This window comes from Salmo salar, chromosome ssa16 (assembly GCF_905237065.1).
Source record: "Salmo salar chromosome ssa16, Ssal_v3.1, whole genome shotgun sequence".
Lineage (NCBI taxonomy): Eukaryota > Metazoa > Chordata > Actinopteri > Salmoniformes > Salmonidae > Salmo > Salmo salar.
In genome coordinates this window covers 81212209-81229740 of record NC_059457.1, presented here as the reverse complement: position 1 = coordinate 81229740, position 17532 = coordinate 81212209, and the positions used below count along the sequence as shown (strand labels likewise).

Sequence of the window (17532 nt, the reverse complement as noted above, 5' to 3'; positions counted from 1 at the left end):
TGGTCTATCTCAATCAAAACTGTGGCCTCCATAGTTTGCTGAGGGATGGGGCTGGGGGAATGATAACTGTGGCCTCTTCATGGTTTGCTGAGGGATGGGGCTGGGGGAATGATAACTCTGGCCTCTCCATGGTTTGCTGTGGGATGGGATTGGGGGAATGATAACTCTGGCCTCTCCATGGTTTGCTGAGGCATGGGGCTGGGGGAATGATAACTCTGGCCTCTTCATGGTTTGCTGTGGGTTGGGGCTGGGGGAACGATAACTCTGGCCTCCATGGTTTGCTGTGCGATGGGGCTGGGGGAAGGATAACTGTGGCCTCCATGGTTTGCTGAGGGATGGGACTGGGGGAATGATAACTGTGGCCTCCATGGTTTGCTGAGGGATGGGGCTGGGGGAATGATAACTGTGGCCTCCATGGTTTGCTGAGGGATGGGGCTGGGGGAATGATAACTGTGGCCTCCATGGTTTGCTGAGGGATGGGGCTGGAGGAACGATAACTCTGGCCTCCATGGTTTGCTGAGGGATGGGGCTGGGGGAATGATACTTGTGTCCTACATGGTTTGCTGAGGGATGGGGCTGGAGGAACGATACTTGTGGCCTCCATGGTTTTCTGAGGGATGGGGCTGGGGGAATGATACTTGTGGCCTCCATGGTTTGCTGAGGGATGGGGCTGGAGGAATGATAACTCTGGCCTCCATGGTTTGCTGAGGGATGGGGCAGGGGGAATGATACTTGTGTCCTACATGGTTTGCTGAGGGATGGGGCTGGAGGAATGATAACTGTGGCCACTTCATGGTTTGCTGAGGGATGGGGCTGGGGGAATGATAACTCTAGCCTCTCCATGGTTTGCTGAGGGATGGGGCTGGGGGAATGATAACTCTGGCCTCCATGGTTATCTGAGGGATGGGGCTGGAGGAATGATAACTCTGGCCTCCATGGTTATCTGAGGGATGGGGCTGGGGGAATGATAACTCTGGCCTCCATGGTTATCTGAGGGATGGGGCTGTGGGAATGATAACTCTTGCCTCTCCATGGTTTGCTGAGGCATGGGGCTGGGGAAATGATAACTCTGGCCTCTTCATGGTTTGCTGTGGGTTGGGGCTGGGGGAACGATAACTCTGGCCTCCATGGTTTGCTGTGCGATGGGGCTGGGGGAAGAATAACTGTGGCCTCCATGGTTTGCTGAGGGATGGGACTGGGGGAATGATAACTGTGGCCTCCATGGTTTGCTGAGGAATGGGGCTGGGGGAATGATAACTGTGGCCTCCATGGTTTGCTGAGGGATGGGGCTGGGGGAATGATAACTCTGGCCTCCATGGTTATCTGAGGGATGGGGCTGGGGGAATGATAACTCTAGCCTCTCCATGGTTTGCTGAGGGATGGGGCTGGGGGAATGATAACTCTGGCCTCCATGGTTATCTGAGGGATGGGGCTGGGGGAATGATAACTCTTGCCTCTCCATGGTTTGCTGAGGCATGGGGCTGGGGAAATGATAACTCTGGCCTCTTCATGGTTTGCTGTGGGATGGGGCTGGGGGAACGATAACTGTGGCCTCCATGGTTTGCTGTGGGATGGGCCTGGGGGAAGGATAACTGTGGCCTCCATGGTTTGCTGAGGGATGGGGCTGGGGGAATGATAACTGTGGCCTCCATGGTTTGCTGAGGGATGGGGCTGGAGGAATGATACTTGTGGCCTCCATGGTTTGCTGAGGGATGGGGCTGGGGGAATGATACTTGTGGCCTACATGGTTTGCTGAGGGATGGGGCTGGAGGAATGATAACTGTGGCCACTTCATGGTTTGCTGATGGATGGGGCTGGGGGAATGATAACTCTAGCCTCTCCATGGTTTGCTGAGGGATGGGGCTGGGGGAATGATAACTCTGGCCTCCATGGTTATCTGAGGGATGGGGCTGGGGGAATGATAACTCTGGCCTCTCCATGGTTTGCTGAGGGATGGGGCTGGGGGAACGATAACTCTGGCTTCCATGGTTATCTGAGGGATGGGGCTGGGGGAATGATAACTCTGGCCTCCATGGTTATCTGAGGGATGGGGCTGGGGGAATGATAACTCTTGCCTCTCCATTGTTTGCTGAGGGATGGGGCTGGGGTAATGATAACTCTGGCCTCCATGGTTTGCTGAGGGATGGGGCTGGGGGAATGATAACTCTTGCCACTCCATGGTTTGCTGAGGGATGGGGCTGGGGGAATGTTAACTCTTGCCTCTCCATGGTTGCTGAGGGATGGGGCTGGGGTAATGATAACTCTGGCCTCCATGGTTTGCTGTGGGATGGTGCTTGGGGAATGATACCTCTATCATATCCATTGACTGAGCTATGGATGCAAAGATATTTTCATAAATGGTGTACAAATATATTGTAAAGCATTAAAAGAGAGTTAAATATGAGGTTATTATAGCCTAAGGCAGCTTAATAAGGTGTTTATACTCTTCAAAACCAATGGCTGTACAAATTACCATTGAACAGCAGTGGGTCTCATGGATTGTGCTTTTACGAAACCAAGCAAATTGTAATAATGTAGAATCTTTAGCTTTGCTAAGTGGCGGAATAGTTTCAGAATACACAGAACATGTATTATAATGTCATAGAATAAAGGAATCCTCTGACATTTCTTTTAAAATAAATGGTTGTGTTCAACCTTCGCTTCACACATTTTGACAATGTTTGTTGTTTAGCAGATGCTCTTATCCAGAGTGACTTATAGTTAGTGCATTCATCTTAAGGTAGCTAGGTGGGACAACCACATAGTCTCATAGTAAGTAAAATGTTCCTTAACAAAGTAGCTATCAGAAAAGTCAGCGCTAGTAGGCTAAAGGTCAAGTGCTAGTGTTAGTTCACGAAAAGGGTGATATTTATTATATTTATTTTTGTTATGGGGGTAGTGGGATTAGTTAAGATACTCTTTGAATTTGTAGTTTTTTTCTTCGGCTGATGGGCAGGGACTCTGCTGTCCTAGCGTCAGGGGGAAGGGGGAAGGGGGTTCCACCATTGGGATGCCAGGACAGAGAAAAGCTTTGACTGGAGCGGGAGCTGACCTCCCGTAAGGATGGGAGGGTCAAGAGACCGGAGGTGGCAGAACAGAGTGCTCGGTTTGGGGTGTAGGGTTTAAGCCTAGCCTGAAAGTAGGGAAGGGCAGTTCCCCTGGCTGCTGCGTAGGCAAGCACCATGGTCTTGTAGTGGATGTGAACTTCGACTGGAAGCCAGTGTGCGGAAGAGGGGGGAGACATGGGAGAATTTGGAAATGTTGAACACCAGGTGTGTTGCGGCGTAAGTTGCAGAGGTTTGATGGCACAAGTGGGGAGCCCAGCCAACAGTGAGTTGCAGTAGTCCAGACAGGAGATGACAAGTACCTGGATTAGGACCTGCACCGCTTCCTGTGTGAGGTAGGGTCTTACTCTGCAGATATTGTAGAGCATGAATCTGCAGTCACTGCTTTGATGTTTGCAGAGAACAACAGGGTGTTGTCCAGGGTCACGCCAAGGTTATTTGCACTCTGGGAGGGGGACACCGTTGAGTTGTCAACCGTGATGGAGAGGTCTTGGAGTGGGCAGGCCTTCCTCGGGAGGAAGAGCATCTCTGTCTTGTCGAGGTTGAGCTTGAGATGGTGTCCTAACATCCAAGCAGAGATGCGAGTAGCCACCTGGGTCTCAGAAGGGGGAAGGTAGTTGAGTGTCATACACATAACAATGATAGGAGATACCATGTGAGGATATGACGGAGCCAAGTGAATAGAGAGCAAAGGAGAGAGCCTAGAACCAAGCCCTGGGGGACACCAGTAGTGAGAGCATGTGGTGCAGACACAGATCCTCTCCACGTCACCTGGTAGGAGCAGCCCGCCAGGAATGATGCAATCCAAGAATGTGCAGAGCCTGAGACACCCAGCCCTGAGAGGGTTGAGAGGAGGATCTAATGGTTCACGGTTGTCCAAGGCAGCAGATAGATCTAGGAGGATGAGAACAGAGAAAGAGAGTCATCTTTTGCAGTGCGGAGAACATCAGTGGCATAGAGGAGAGCGGTCTCGGTTGAGTGACCAGTCTTGAAGCCTGACTGGTTAGGACCAAGAAAATCATTCTGGGAGTGATAGAGAGAGTTGGTCAGAGTTTGGAAAGAAAAGAAAGAAGGGATACCGTTCTGTAGAGGGTTTGTATGTTGGTATCTTGAGGAGGGGAGGGGACGCAGCCAGTGGTCAGGGATGAGTTGATGAGGGAAGTGAGGAATGGGCAAAGATCTCCAGAGATAGTCTGAAGAAGGGAAGAGGGAAAGGGGTCGAGTGGGCAGGTTGTCAGTGGGCCGGACATCACTAGTCACATGATTTCATCTAGAGATAGATGGGAGAAAGAGGTCAAGGCGTAGGGTAGTTCTGTGTGAGTGGGACCAGTGGACTCAATAGGCTGAGTGAATGGAAAGCGTATGTTGTCGACCTTCTTTTCATAGTGGTAGACAAAGTGGTCCACAGAGTGGGAGGAGGGAGGGGGAGAAGGTGGAGGGTTAAGGAAGGAGGAGAATGCAGCAGAGAGTTTCCTACCGTTACACCCACCCACAGCTGAAGCCAATTTAATACCCCACTCTTTTAATATAATTTTTTGCACCCGAGTTTCATATTTAGACAAATTAAGTCGGACGCCCTTTTGTGCAGGGAGATGAAATGGCTCGGAAAAAAGCCACGTGTTTCAGTTAATTAACTTTTCTGTATACAGAGTAGCCGGCTCGGATACTAGGTTGTTTCATGGAGTAGTTTGAACTGTGAGTCACAATGAACGGCCCATGACGTGGCATGTTCTATAGCCAAGATGAATTAAAGATAGTTGTAGAGACTGTGGCCTAGTAGTCACACACCTGGAGCTATCAAATGTATCTCATCCCAGAGCCCGGGGTTCAATCCCTGCGTCTGCCTTTGGTCCTGAGTCTCGCCTCCTCATTTGTATCTGTATTGTCTCAATAAAGCAATAACAAATAAAAAAGAAGAATGGAATTCTATATTAATTTAATAGATGTAAAGTCCCCTGTTTAGGGGACCTGCATGGTTCTGGTACCGGTTCCGACCGGCATTTTCGCTTATAAGTTGATCTCTACCGTAGACACCGTAGATTGAAATGGCTTGCATTGAGCAGTAGCCCTGTATATCTCTTCTGCCTGTTTCACATAGAATGTGATATCTGGTGCCACTTGAAGCTGGGCTGTCCCTCCTATCGTTTAATTTGCTCTTGCAACTGTTCATCAACTCCTGGCTGAATCTGACGTCACAGCTACTGGCGAAGCACATGCCTGCAATCCTTACAGTGCGTCTTGTTTTGTCACTTCAGAGATAGATTTAGAGATAGATTTATAGCCAACTTTATCAAAGTAATTCATAGATTTTAAACAAAAAACACTTTCTGCTGGTCGTAGACGGATATGAGATGAAAGGAGAGTTCTTAAAGAAATCAGGAAGCCAAGCTAGAGCTTTGTGTGACGTTCTGTGTGACGTTCCCTTGTGACGTTCCCTTGTGACGTTCTGTGTGACGTTCTGTGTGACGTTCTGTGTGATGCTCTGTGTGACGTTCTGTGTGACGTTCTGTGTGATGCTCTGTGTGACGTTCTGTGTGACGTTCTGTGTGACGCTCTGTGTGACGCTCTGTGTGACGTTCTGTGTGATGCTCTGTGTGACGTTCTGTGTGACGTTCTGTGTGACGTTCTGTGTGATGCTCTGTGTGACGTTCTGTGTGACGTTCTGTGTGACGTTCTGTGTGATGCTTTGTGTGACGTTCTGTGTGACGTTCTGTGTGACGCAGAGGAAGTCCTGTGTGACGTTCTGTGTGACGTTCTGTGTGATGCTCTGTGTGATGTTCTGTGTGACGTTCTGTGTGATGCTCTGTGTGATGCTCTGTGTGACGTTCTGTGTGACGTTCTGTGTGACGCTCTGTGTGACACAGAGGAAGTCATGTGTGACGTTCTGTGGGACATTCTGTGTGACGTTCTGTGTGACGTTCTGTGTGATGCTCTGTGTGACGTTCTGTGTGACGTTCTGTGTGACGTTCTGTGTGATGTTCTGTGTGACGTTCTGTGTGATGTTCTGTGTGACGTTCTGTGTGACGTTCTGTGTGACGTTCTGTGTGACGCTCTGTGTGACGCAGAGGAAGTCCTGTGTGATGCTCTGTGTGATGCTCTGTGTGACGTTCTGTGTGACGTTCTGTGTGACGCTCTGTGTGACGCAGAGGAAGTCCTGTGTGACGTTCTGTGGGACGTTCACAGCGGTGGGGGAAAACGTTTTGATCAAGAGAGACCTTTAGAAAAGATGCACAAAGGGATTTCAAGCCTTATTCATACAGTTTTGTTGAATAGGAAATGCATCATTTAAAATATTTCAGATTTGTACTGGGTCCAAGAGCTGGTGTCCTCAAAAGTGACTACATCTCAGAAATGTTTAACTATTTTGACCAGAAAGGATAACATTTAGTTACATTTAAGAATAAAGCTAGTCATGCAACAGCATATGAAGCTCATGCAAGCCTATACATGTAGAGACATGTCTGTCTATCTGCTTGCCACTTTTTATTCCCCAGGTGTCAGATATTAATGAATTAGGTTGTTCACTACAGTGGCTGGTTATAATTAGTGTATTAAGTCAGGTGTCTGGTTATAACCAGTCTCTTAAGTCAGGTGTCAGCGGTATCTGGTTATAACCAGTCTATTACGTCAGGTGTCTGTGGTGTCTGGTTATAACTAGTTTATTAAGTCAGGTGTCAGCGGTGTCTGGTTATAACCAGTCTATTACGTCAGATGTCTGTGGTGTCTGTTTATAACCAGTCTATTAAGTCAGGTGTCTGTGGTGTCTGGTTATAACTAGTTTATTAAGTCAGGTGTCTGTGGTGTCTGGTTATAACCAGTCTATTAAGTTAGGTGTCTGGTTATAACCAGTCTCTTAAGTCAGGTGTCAGTGGTGTTTGGTTATAACCAGTCTATTAAGTCAGGTGTCTGTGGTGTCTGGTTATAACTAGTTTATTAAGTCAGGTGTCAGTGGTGTCTGGTTATAACTAGTTTATTAAGTCAGGTGTCTGTGGTGTCTGGTTATAACCAGTCTATTAAGTCCGGTGTCTAGTTATAACCAGTCTATTAAGTCAGGTGTCTGTGGTGTCTGGTTATAACTAGTTTATTAAGTCAGGTGTCTGTGGTGTCTGGTTATAACCAGTCTATTAAGTCCGGTGTCTACTCATAACTAGGCTATTAAGTCAGGTGTCTGTGGTGTCTGGTTATAACTAGTTTATTAAGTCAGGTGTCTGTGGTGTCTGGTTATAACTAGTTTATTAAGTCAGGTGTCTGTGGTGTCTGGTTATACCCCGTCTATTAAGTCAGGTGTCTGGTTATAACTAGTTTATTAAGTCAGGTGTCTGTGGTGTCTGGTTATAACCAGTCTATTAAGTCCGGTGTCTGGTTATACCCAGTCTATTAAGTCAGGTGTCTGTGGTGTCTGGTTATACCCCGTCTAATAAGTCAGGAGTCAGTGGTGTCTGTTTATAACCAGTCTATTAAGTCAGGTGTCTGGTTATAACTAGTTTATTAAGTCAGGTGTCTGTGGTGTCTGGTTATAACCAGTCTATTAAGCCAGGTGTCTGGTTATAACTAGTTTATTAAGTCAGGTGTCTGTGGTGTCTGGTTATAACTAGTCTATTAAGCCAGGTGTCTGGTTATAACTAGTCTATTAAGTCAGGTGTCTGTGGTATCTGGTTATAACCAGTCTATTAAGTCAGGTGTCTGTGGTGTCTGGTTATAACCAGTCTATTAAGTCAGGTGTCTGGTTATAACCAGTCTATTAAGTCAGGTGTCTGTGGTGTCTGGTTATACCCCGTCTAATAAGTCAGGTGTCTGGTTATAACTAGTTTATTAAGTCAGGTGTCTGGTTATAACCAGTCTATTAAGTCAGGTGTCTGTGGTGTCTGGTTATACCCCGTCTAATAAGTCAGGTGTCTGGTTATAACCAGTCTAATAAGTCAGGTGTCTGGTTATAACTAGTTTATTAAGTCAGGTGTCTGTGGTGTCTGGTTATACCCAGTCTATTAAGCCAGGTGTCTGGTTATAACTAGTTTATTAAGTCAGGTGTCTGGTTATAACCAGTCTATTAAGCCAGGTGTCTGGTTATAACTAGTTTATTAAGTCAGGTGTCTGTGGTGTCTGGTTATAACCAGTCTATTAAGTCAGGTGTCTGGTTATACCCAGTCTATTAAATCAGGAGTCAGTGATGTCTGTTTATAACCAGTCTATTAAGTGTCGGTGGTGTCTGATTATAACCAGTCTATTAAGTGTCGGTGGTGTCTGATTATAACCAGTAGGCAATGCATTATCATACATCATAGAAGCTTAGATAAGCTTTTATTGGTTGGTAGATGGACTGCAGTCTGACACTCATGTGTAACACAGACAGTTCTTCCAAAGGAGATTAGCATGAGGCGAGCAAGAGCCTTGAAGTGGTCTGTAACTTGGTCGCAAAATAAGGTTCTCACAATCAACAAATGTGTGTATGTATGATATGATCACAATTCTAAGGAAGAAAATATTTTATTTTTATTACAATACACTTTATTTTAAAAGGTTTTGCTGTCATAATCAAATCAAATCAAATTGTATTTGTCACATGTGCCGAATACAACAGGTGTAGACTTTACAGAGAAATGCTTACTTACAAGCCCTTAACCAACAATGCATTTAAAAAAAATACCTACAAAAAATACAGGGGGTACCGGTTAGTCGAGATAATTGAGGTAATATGTACATGTCGGTAGAGTTATTAAAGTGACTATGCATAGATAATAACAGAGAGTAGCAGCCGAGTAAAAGGGGGGGGGGGGGCAATGTAAATAGTCTGGGTAGCCATTTGACTAGATGTTCAGGAGTCTTATGGCTTGGGGGTAGAAGCTGTTTAGAAGCCTCTTGGACCTAGACTTGGTACTCCGATACCGCTTGCCGTACGATAGCAGAGAGAACAGTCTATGTCTAGTGTGGCTCGAGTCATTAACAATTTTTAGGGCTTTCCTCTGACACTGCCTGGTATAGAGGTCCTGGATGGCAGGAAGCTTGGCCCCAGTGATGTACTGAGCCGTACTCACTACCCTCTGTAGCGCCTTATGGTCGGAGACCGAGTAGTTGCCATACCAGCCAGTGATGCAACCAGTCAGGATGCTCTCGATGGTGCAACTGTAGAACCTTTTGAGGATCTGAGGACCCATGCCAAATCTTTTCAGTCTCCTGAGGGGGAATAGGTTTTGTCGTGCCCTCTTCACGACTGTGTTGGTGTGCTTGGACCATGTTAGTTTGTTGGTGATGTGGACACCAAGGAACTTGAAGCTCACAACCTGCTCCACTGTAGCCCTGTCAATGAGAATGGGGGCGTGCTCGGTCCTCCTTTTCCTGTAGTCCACAATCATCTCCTTTGTGTTGATCACGTTGAGGGAGAGGTTGTTGTCCTGGCACCACACGGCCAGGTCTCTGACCTCCTCCGTATAGGCTGTCTGATAGCCCTCCTGCTGACGTACCTTGGAATGATGGCTCACCACAGGGAGGATGAGACACATAAAGAGGCTGAGAAAGTGCCCAGTCCAGGTGAATCATTACTTTGTGTGAATTCTACCACCTTTGCCCACATCATGTCGTGAGTCGGCATCTCTTTATATCTCTCTGTCTCTCTCTTACGTAAAGTAAAAGGATAGGCGATTATGCAGTATTCACCACTAAACTGTAGCCTTAAATCTTTTAAATTGTAGTTCTATTGGCTTTGGCCCTTGTTCTTTTCTCTTAGCATGGATCAGACTGCGTTTCTCTGCTGTGCTCTGGGCATTATGAGTATGTCCCCTGGAAGAGAGCAGAGTGGAGAGTAGAGACCTTCAGCTGGATCAGTTAGAGAGGTGATCTGAGACTCACAGCGGCAATACGGTGTCCATATTAGGACAGCGTCATCCATGGTGTGTATGGTGTCCATGGTGTCCATATTAGGACAGAATCATGCTTTCATGGTGTGTATGGTGTCCATATTAGGACAGAATAATGTGTTCATGGTGTCTATGGTGTCCATTTTAGGACAGAATCATGCTTTCATGGTGTATATGGTGTCCATATTAGGACAGAATAATGTGTTCATGGTTTGTATGGTGTCCATATTAGGACCGAATCATGCGTCAATGGTGTCCATATTAGGACAGAATCACACATCCGTAGTATCACAACTAAGCACTGAGATGCATTAAAGGAATCCCCTTCACATATGTGATCCACCTTGCTCATACATCAACTTTGTAAGTAGAGTTTAGTAAAGCTAGTCTGGTTACAGTGACAAAGGACTCTGAAGGACCTCAAAGTATTCAGGGCACGGTGACATCTTCTGCAAGTAAATCAGTGTGGCGTTTTTGATTCCAGCCACCTCAAATGTCCGCTCATCCTCACTGTTCTCTCCTGTGCCACCCCGCAGTCCCTTCCTCCTCTCTCTCTCTCTCTCTCTCTCTCTCTTCTTTCTATCGCTATGTCTCAGTGTTTTCCTCCAATCTTTCACCTCTCCCTCTCTTTCTGTCTCTTGTTGTCTCTCTTTCTCTCTAAACGTATGTCTTTGGAGTTGTTTCCAGATATCTGGCTGTAAAATGTGTTGGGTCTGAGCACTCATGTACTGTATGTGGTTGTTTGAGAAGCTGGCATGTATAGTGGATAGTTCTGCTGCCCCTCCCCCTGTCTGGCTCTGTCTGTATGTCTGTCTGACTGACTGGGAAAAATGTTATATAATTCCCTTACTCTCTTGTAGTCTTACTGATGAGGCTAGTGCTTGTAGGCTTACCGATGAGGCTAGTGCTTGTATTCTTCCCGACGAGGCAAGTGCTTGTAGGCTTACTGACGAGGCTAGCGCTTGTAGTCTTACCGACAAGGCTAGCGCTTGTAGTCTTAACGACGAGGCTAGCGCTTGTAGTCTTACCGACGAGGCTAGCACTTGTAGTCTTAACGACGAGGCTAGCACTTGTAGTCTTAATGACGAGGCTAGCACTTGTAGTCTTAACGACGAGGCTAGCTCTTGTAGTCTTAACGACGAGGCTAGCGCTTGTAGTCTTAACAACGAGGCTAGCTCTTGTAGTCTTAACGACGAGGCTAGCTCTTGTAGTCTTAACGACGAGGCTAGCACTTGTAGTCTTAACAACGAGGCTAGCTCTTGTAGTCTTAACGACGAGGCTAGCTCTCCGTCCCCCCCCTCCCTTTTTTTTTCTTCTTCTTATTTTTTCCGATAATGAGGAAACAGGGGTATGCATGCTATGCATTATGCACTCCGTATCATCAAAGAAAATGAATGGGTACAGTCCTTATTTGTAATTCATTTGCAAGTCCACCACCCACTACTCCTTATCTAGGGGGATATCATATCTCAGCAGGGTAGTACTATATTCAGCATGTTACTACACGTAATGCATTAAATAACAGTCTTACCTAACGCTAGCGCTCTCAGGCTCAGCCGACCACAAGTCCACTGCATTGTGAAATGGATACCCCGTAGATATAAGCAGGAGGCCAAGGATATACAGTTTGGCAATGAAAGTGTATATATGGCAGTTTTAACTGCCTTATAACATAATCTATGTTAATGACACTCCATATCAAATATTTAGACTGTGTTTACACAAGGAGCATGTAACTCTTAACCTATCACAGTTGTCCTGGTTCTCCTTATTCATTGATTATTAAATGTAATTTGTTGATTGACGAGAGACCACACACTTGGTTTCTCAGGTGCTACTCAGTCTCTGACCATAAGGTGAGCCCAGAAACCAGCAAACACTGTCACCTTTAAGGACCAGTATTATACACCGCTGGTTTAAACTACATTGAGGCACTTTCGGATATAGACTCACGCTCTATGCTGTTTCATCTGATTACATTGATTAGAAAAGCATCCCTGCTTCTCGTTCTGCTAATTAGGTAGTTCCACCCTCTACTCCAAGCTGGTAGTGGAACCCCCTCCAATCAACCTCTCCAATGCTAATTGCCGCCTGCTGTGTTTCCCAGTATTTAGATATTTACTTGACATTTTGGAGGATGAAATCTCTTGAGATGAACCATTTAGTTTTCAAGAGTGTCTAAAAGAAAATATTATATATATATACTTTTTCAACTTTTTCAACTTTTTCATGCTGTTAATGTCATTTTTATTATTATAATAAGAATAATTATTATTGAATTGTTATTATTATTAGACAGTAGTTGCCATATTACTTGTGTTATATATATACTTAGTAACAAGAGTAATATGGCAACTACTGTCTAATAATAATAACAATTCAATAATAATTATTCTTATTATAATAATAATAAAAATGACATTAACAGCATGAAAAAGTTGTTGTGCAACTACTAATAGGCTTACAACTATTAACAACTAATGTTTTAACTACTAATACAACTAAATACCTATAATATGTATACATACATATCAGTGGAGGCTGGTGGGAGGAGCGATAGAAGGACCTGCTCGTTGTAATGGCTGGAATGGAATCAATGGAACACAGTTAAACGTGTGGTTTCCATATGTTTGATCTATTTGATACCGTTCAATTTATTCCATTCCAGTTATTACAGTGAGCCTGTCCTCCCACCAGCCTCCACCGATACATATTTACAAATATCTTCACATGGTGATGGTTCTATTAGTTAAAAACACAAAACAGTTTGTTCTGAACATTAGAAAAAGGGCTTTCTTAAATTCACTGTGTGATTTTAATGCCCTGATTTCTATAGGTAAATGATTCCAGTCAGTTGGGTCTTTGTATCTGAAAGATCTGACTCCGACATCATGACGTACCTTTGGAATGTGTAATGGCTGCTGTTGTCGAAAGCAGTAGTGTGGGTCTTGTAAAGTTAGCTGTCCCTTAATATATACAAGGACATTGACCTTGATACATTTACAAATAAATTGGTACCAATGCAGTTGTCTTCTATTTGGGATTGCCAGTCCATTTAGTGATTCAGACATTGTGCATTGATGTCTTATAACGGCATCCAAGAAGGAATCTGCAAAGATGGTTATGAATGACATCTCATTCATAAAGTAAGGTCCTGGTTGATGATTGATGATGTCACTACGGTCTAGGATAGGAAGCAGCAGTTGAGTTACTAAGGTCTTTCTAATGGATGCAGTAAAACAATTCTTACATCTGTATTGTAACCCAAGTTTATAGGTAATTGTTTTTCTAATATAATCAATATGCTTTCCAGAAGATAATTCAGAATCTATCCTCAAATCCAGATTATTCAAACAGTCCACGCGTTCAAGCATTGTTCCGTCACCTGCATGAATTGTGACATTTCTTCTGTGAAACAGCATATTGTAGGGTTTTGATTTAAAACCAAGTTATTTGCAGGAAACCATTTTTGGTGATATCTATTTCATTAAGGAGAGGCAGTATATCAGTTGGTTTAATCTTTCAGAAGTGACATGTCTGATTTGGAGTGTTAATCTATCTCCTGGTAACAGATGCTGACTAAAAACACAAGCTGTGTTTTAGTCAGATTATGTCATTTAGCATAATCTGCTGAATAGGTTGATTATTTGACATATTTAAAAGGTCATTTGTATATTTCCAGAACTGCTGTGGATTTTTGACATTGTTTTTAATACTATCCATATACAGTAGGAGGCTTCTGCATTTCTAGTTGTAGTTTTTCTGGCCTTTCTTCATTTTCTATAGGAATCCCAATCAATTGGCTCTTTGGTTCTACGGTACTTAGCCCAGGCTGTATCCCTTTCTCTGAACAGAAGTCTTAAGGAATCTATATAAAACATGTTTTACATTGTCTTAAATTCATCAATTTGTCTGGTGCTTTAGGTATATTCATCTCCCTAACACACTAGTCATAATAGCCCCAATAAGACACTCTATGCTGATGAGTGTGCTTATTTAAAACATTTTTATAATCCTCTCTCCCGCTTTCCCACTTTGCTTTTTAGTTTTTGTTCATGTGTCTTCTTTTTGCCACAGCAGACATCGTTCCGCTCGATAAAATTGCCCATTTGGAGCGGAGCCAAATGGCTCGGCGAGCCCCTAAAGAGAGTACTGAATCCAGCTTCCCCATCTGGCTCATATGCCCCTGTGCCTGTGTTCAGAAAGCAAATCAAACCATTCCGTGTCTCTCCCTCCCTCCCTCCCTCCCTCCCTCCCTCCCTCCCTCCCTCCCTCCCTCCCTCCCTCCCTCCCTCCCTCCCCCTGTCTCTCTCTGTCTCTGTCTCTCTCTGTCTCTGTCTCTCACTGTCTCTCACTGTCTCTCACTGTCTCTCTCTGTCTCTGTCTCTGTCTCTGTCTCTGTCTCTGTCTGTCTCTGTCTGTCTCTGTCTGTCTCTCTCTGTCTCTCTCTCTCTCTCTCTCTCTCTCTCTCTCTCTCGCTCTCTCTCTCTCTCTCTCTCTCTCTCTCTCTCTCTCTCTCTCTCTCTCTCTCATCTCTCTCTCTCTGCTCGAAGGGTGCGTCTCAATGGTCTAAAGTGGCTTCCTCTCCTTGTCTCCTTTCTTTCATCTAAGCTGATCTGAAAACTCAGTCACTGTCAGTGCAGATAGGAGCTAGCTCTCATCTAGCCAGTTATGGTAGTTTGTACTGAAAAAGGAAAGGAGACAAGGACAGGAAGGAAGCCACTTTAGACTATTGAGATTCTTCCTCTGACTCACCCAGAAGGAAAGGAAACAAGGAAGCCACTTTAGACTACTGAGATTCTTCCTCTGACTCGTCCAGAAGGAAAGGAGACAAGGAATCCACTTTAGGCTACTGAGATTAATCCTCTGACTCAACCAGAAGGAAAGGAGACAAGGAAGCCACTTTAGGCTACTGAGATTAATCCTCTGACTCACCCAGAAGGAAAGGAGACAAGGAAGCCACTTTAGGCTACTGAGATTAATCCTCTGACTCACCCAGAAGGAAAGGAGACAAGGAAGCCACCTTAGGCTACTGAGATTAATCCTCTGACTCACCCAGACGGAAAGGAGACAAGGAAGCCACTTTAGGCTACTGAGATTAATCCTCTGACTCACCCAGAAGGAAAGGAGACAAGGAAGCCACTTTAGGCTACTGAGATTAATCCTCTGACTCACCCAGACGGAAAGGAGACAAGGAAGCCACTTTAGGCTGTTGAGACAGATCCCTCTGAATCACCTAGTTGTGGTATAGTGCTCATTCACTCAGCAACAGGAGGTAAAGAACAGAGTGTGCAGCGGTGTGTCATCAAACAAACAACATGTTCCATTGGTTCTGCCTCTAATCAAATTGAGTCGTTGTTGATGGTCATCCACAACTTCCAATGACCAATTACACAATTGGTCATCAAACAATTAATTTCCTTTCTGTATGTATTGGACCTCAACACAGATTGCTTCACAGGTTCCATGTAGTGGAATGGTGAACAAAAGCTTCCGTTTATCACATTATTTTGATTGCTTTATTGTTCGTTATAGCTAATTGTCTGCTGACTGTAGAATGGTGGATGTGGAGGGTGTAAAGGCAGTGGGACCTGTACAGTATGTGTTCATTTTATATGCTGATTGTTTAACCAACCCACTCACACCACCCTGCTGTGGCAGATATACTAGCACAATTATCCCATGGGGGAATGTGTATAAATAGAATGGGGAATTAAAGGGATAGTCCACACAACTAGCTCATTTACCTCATAGTGATACTTAGAAAATTATTTCATTGACCTGAGGACTCAGTACCCCCCAAAAAAAACCTGTCTATTCCATTGACCTGAGGACTGTTACCCCCAAAAAACGGTCTATTCCATTGACCTGAGGACTCAGTTACCCCCAAATAAAACCTGTCTATTCCATTGACCTGAGGACTCAGTTACCCCCAAATAAAACCTGTCTATTCCATTGACCTGAGGACTCAGTTACCCCAAAATAAAACCTGTCTATTCCATTGACCTGAGGACTTAGTTACCCCAAAATTAAACCTGTCTATTCGAGCATCCTCCACTCTCATTGTTTTTCACTCAACGGTACAAAACTACGTGTGCCTTCAGAAAGCATTCACACCCCTTGACCTTTTCCACATTTTGTTTTTACAGACTGAATTTATCTGGAATAAATTGAGATTTTTGTAATTATGTTTTTTTTTTTACAAAACGAAAAGCTGAATGTCTTGAGTCAATAAGTTTTCAACACCTTTCTTATGGCAAGCTTAAAGAAGTATAGGAGTAAAAATGTGCTGAACGAGATATTTCTGTATTTAATTTTAAATGCATTTGCAAACATTTCTAAAAACATGTTTTCACTTTGTCATTATGGGGTTTTGTGTATAGATGGGTGTAACATAACAAAATGTGAAATAAAATAAAACTTTATTGGTCACATACACATGGTTAGCAGATGTTATTGCGAGTGTAGCGAAATGCTTGTGCTTCTAGTTCTGACAGTGCAGCAATAACATGTAATTGAACAATTCCACAACTACCTAATGCACACAAATCTAAGTAAAGGAATGGAATAAGAATATATACATATAAATATATGGATGAGCAATGACAGAGCGGCATAGGCAAGATGCAATAGATGGTATAAAATATAGTATATACATATGAGATGAGTAATGCAAGATATGTAAACATTATTAAAGTGCCGTTATTAAAGTGACTAGTGATCCATTTATGAACAATGATTTGAAGTCTGTATGTGGGCAACAACCTCTCTGTGTTAGTGATGGATGTTTAACAGTCTGATGGCCTTGAGATAGAAGCTGTTTTTCAGTCTCTCGGTCCCAGCTTTGATGCACCTGTACTGACCTCGCCTTCTGGATGGTAGCGGGGTGAACAGGCAGTGGCTCGTGTGGTTGTTGTCCTTGATGATATTTTTGGCCTTCCTGTGACATCGGGTGCTATAGGTGTCCTGGAGGGCAGGTAATTTGCCCCCGGTGATGCATTGTGCAGACCGCACCACCCTCTGGAGAGTCTTGCGGTTGTGGGCGGTGCAGTTGCTGTACAAGGGGTGATACAGCCCGACAGGATGCTCTAAATTGTGCATCTGTAAAAGTTTGTGAGGGTTTTAGGTGACAAGCCAAATTTCTTCAGCCTCCTGAGCTTGATGTGTACGCCGAGGAACTTCAAACTTTCCACCTTCTCCACTGCTGTCCCGTCAATGTGGATAAGTGGATGTTCCCTCTGCTGTTTCCTGAATTCCACGATCATCTCCTTTGTTTTGTTGACACTGAGTGAGAGGTTGTTTTCCTGACACCCCACTCCGAGTGCCTCCTCTCTGTAGGCTGTCTCGTCGTTGTTGGTAATCAAACCTACTACTGTTGATGATTGAGTAGGAGGCGTGCAAGGCCACGCAGTCATGGGTGAACAGGCTGAGCACGCACCCTTGTGGGGCCCCAGTGTTGAGGATCAGCGAACTGGAGATGTTGTTTCCTACATTCACCACCTTGGGGCCGGCCCTTCAGGAAGTCCAGGACCCAATTGCACTTGGCGGGGTTGAGACCCAGGGCCTCAAGCTTAATGATGAGCTTGGAGGGTACTATGGTGTTGAATGCTGAACTA

At 44.6% G+C, this 17532-nt stretch overlaps 1 protein-coding gene across 2 annotated transcripts in view; it reads left to right on the top strand.

The window, feature by feature from the left end:
- Window positions 1-17532, top strand: part of LOC106574937 (receptor tyrosine-protein kinase erbB-4) — a 687167-nt gene that overhangs the window by 474740 nt on the left and 194895 nt on the right. The gene's annotated exons all lie outside the window — the stretch shown is intronic.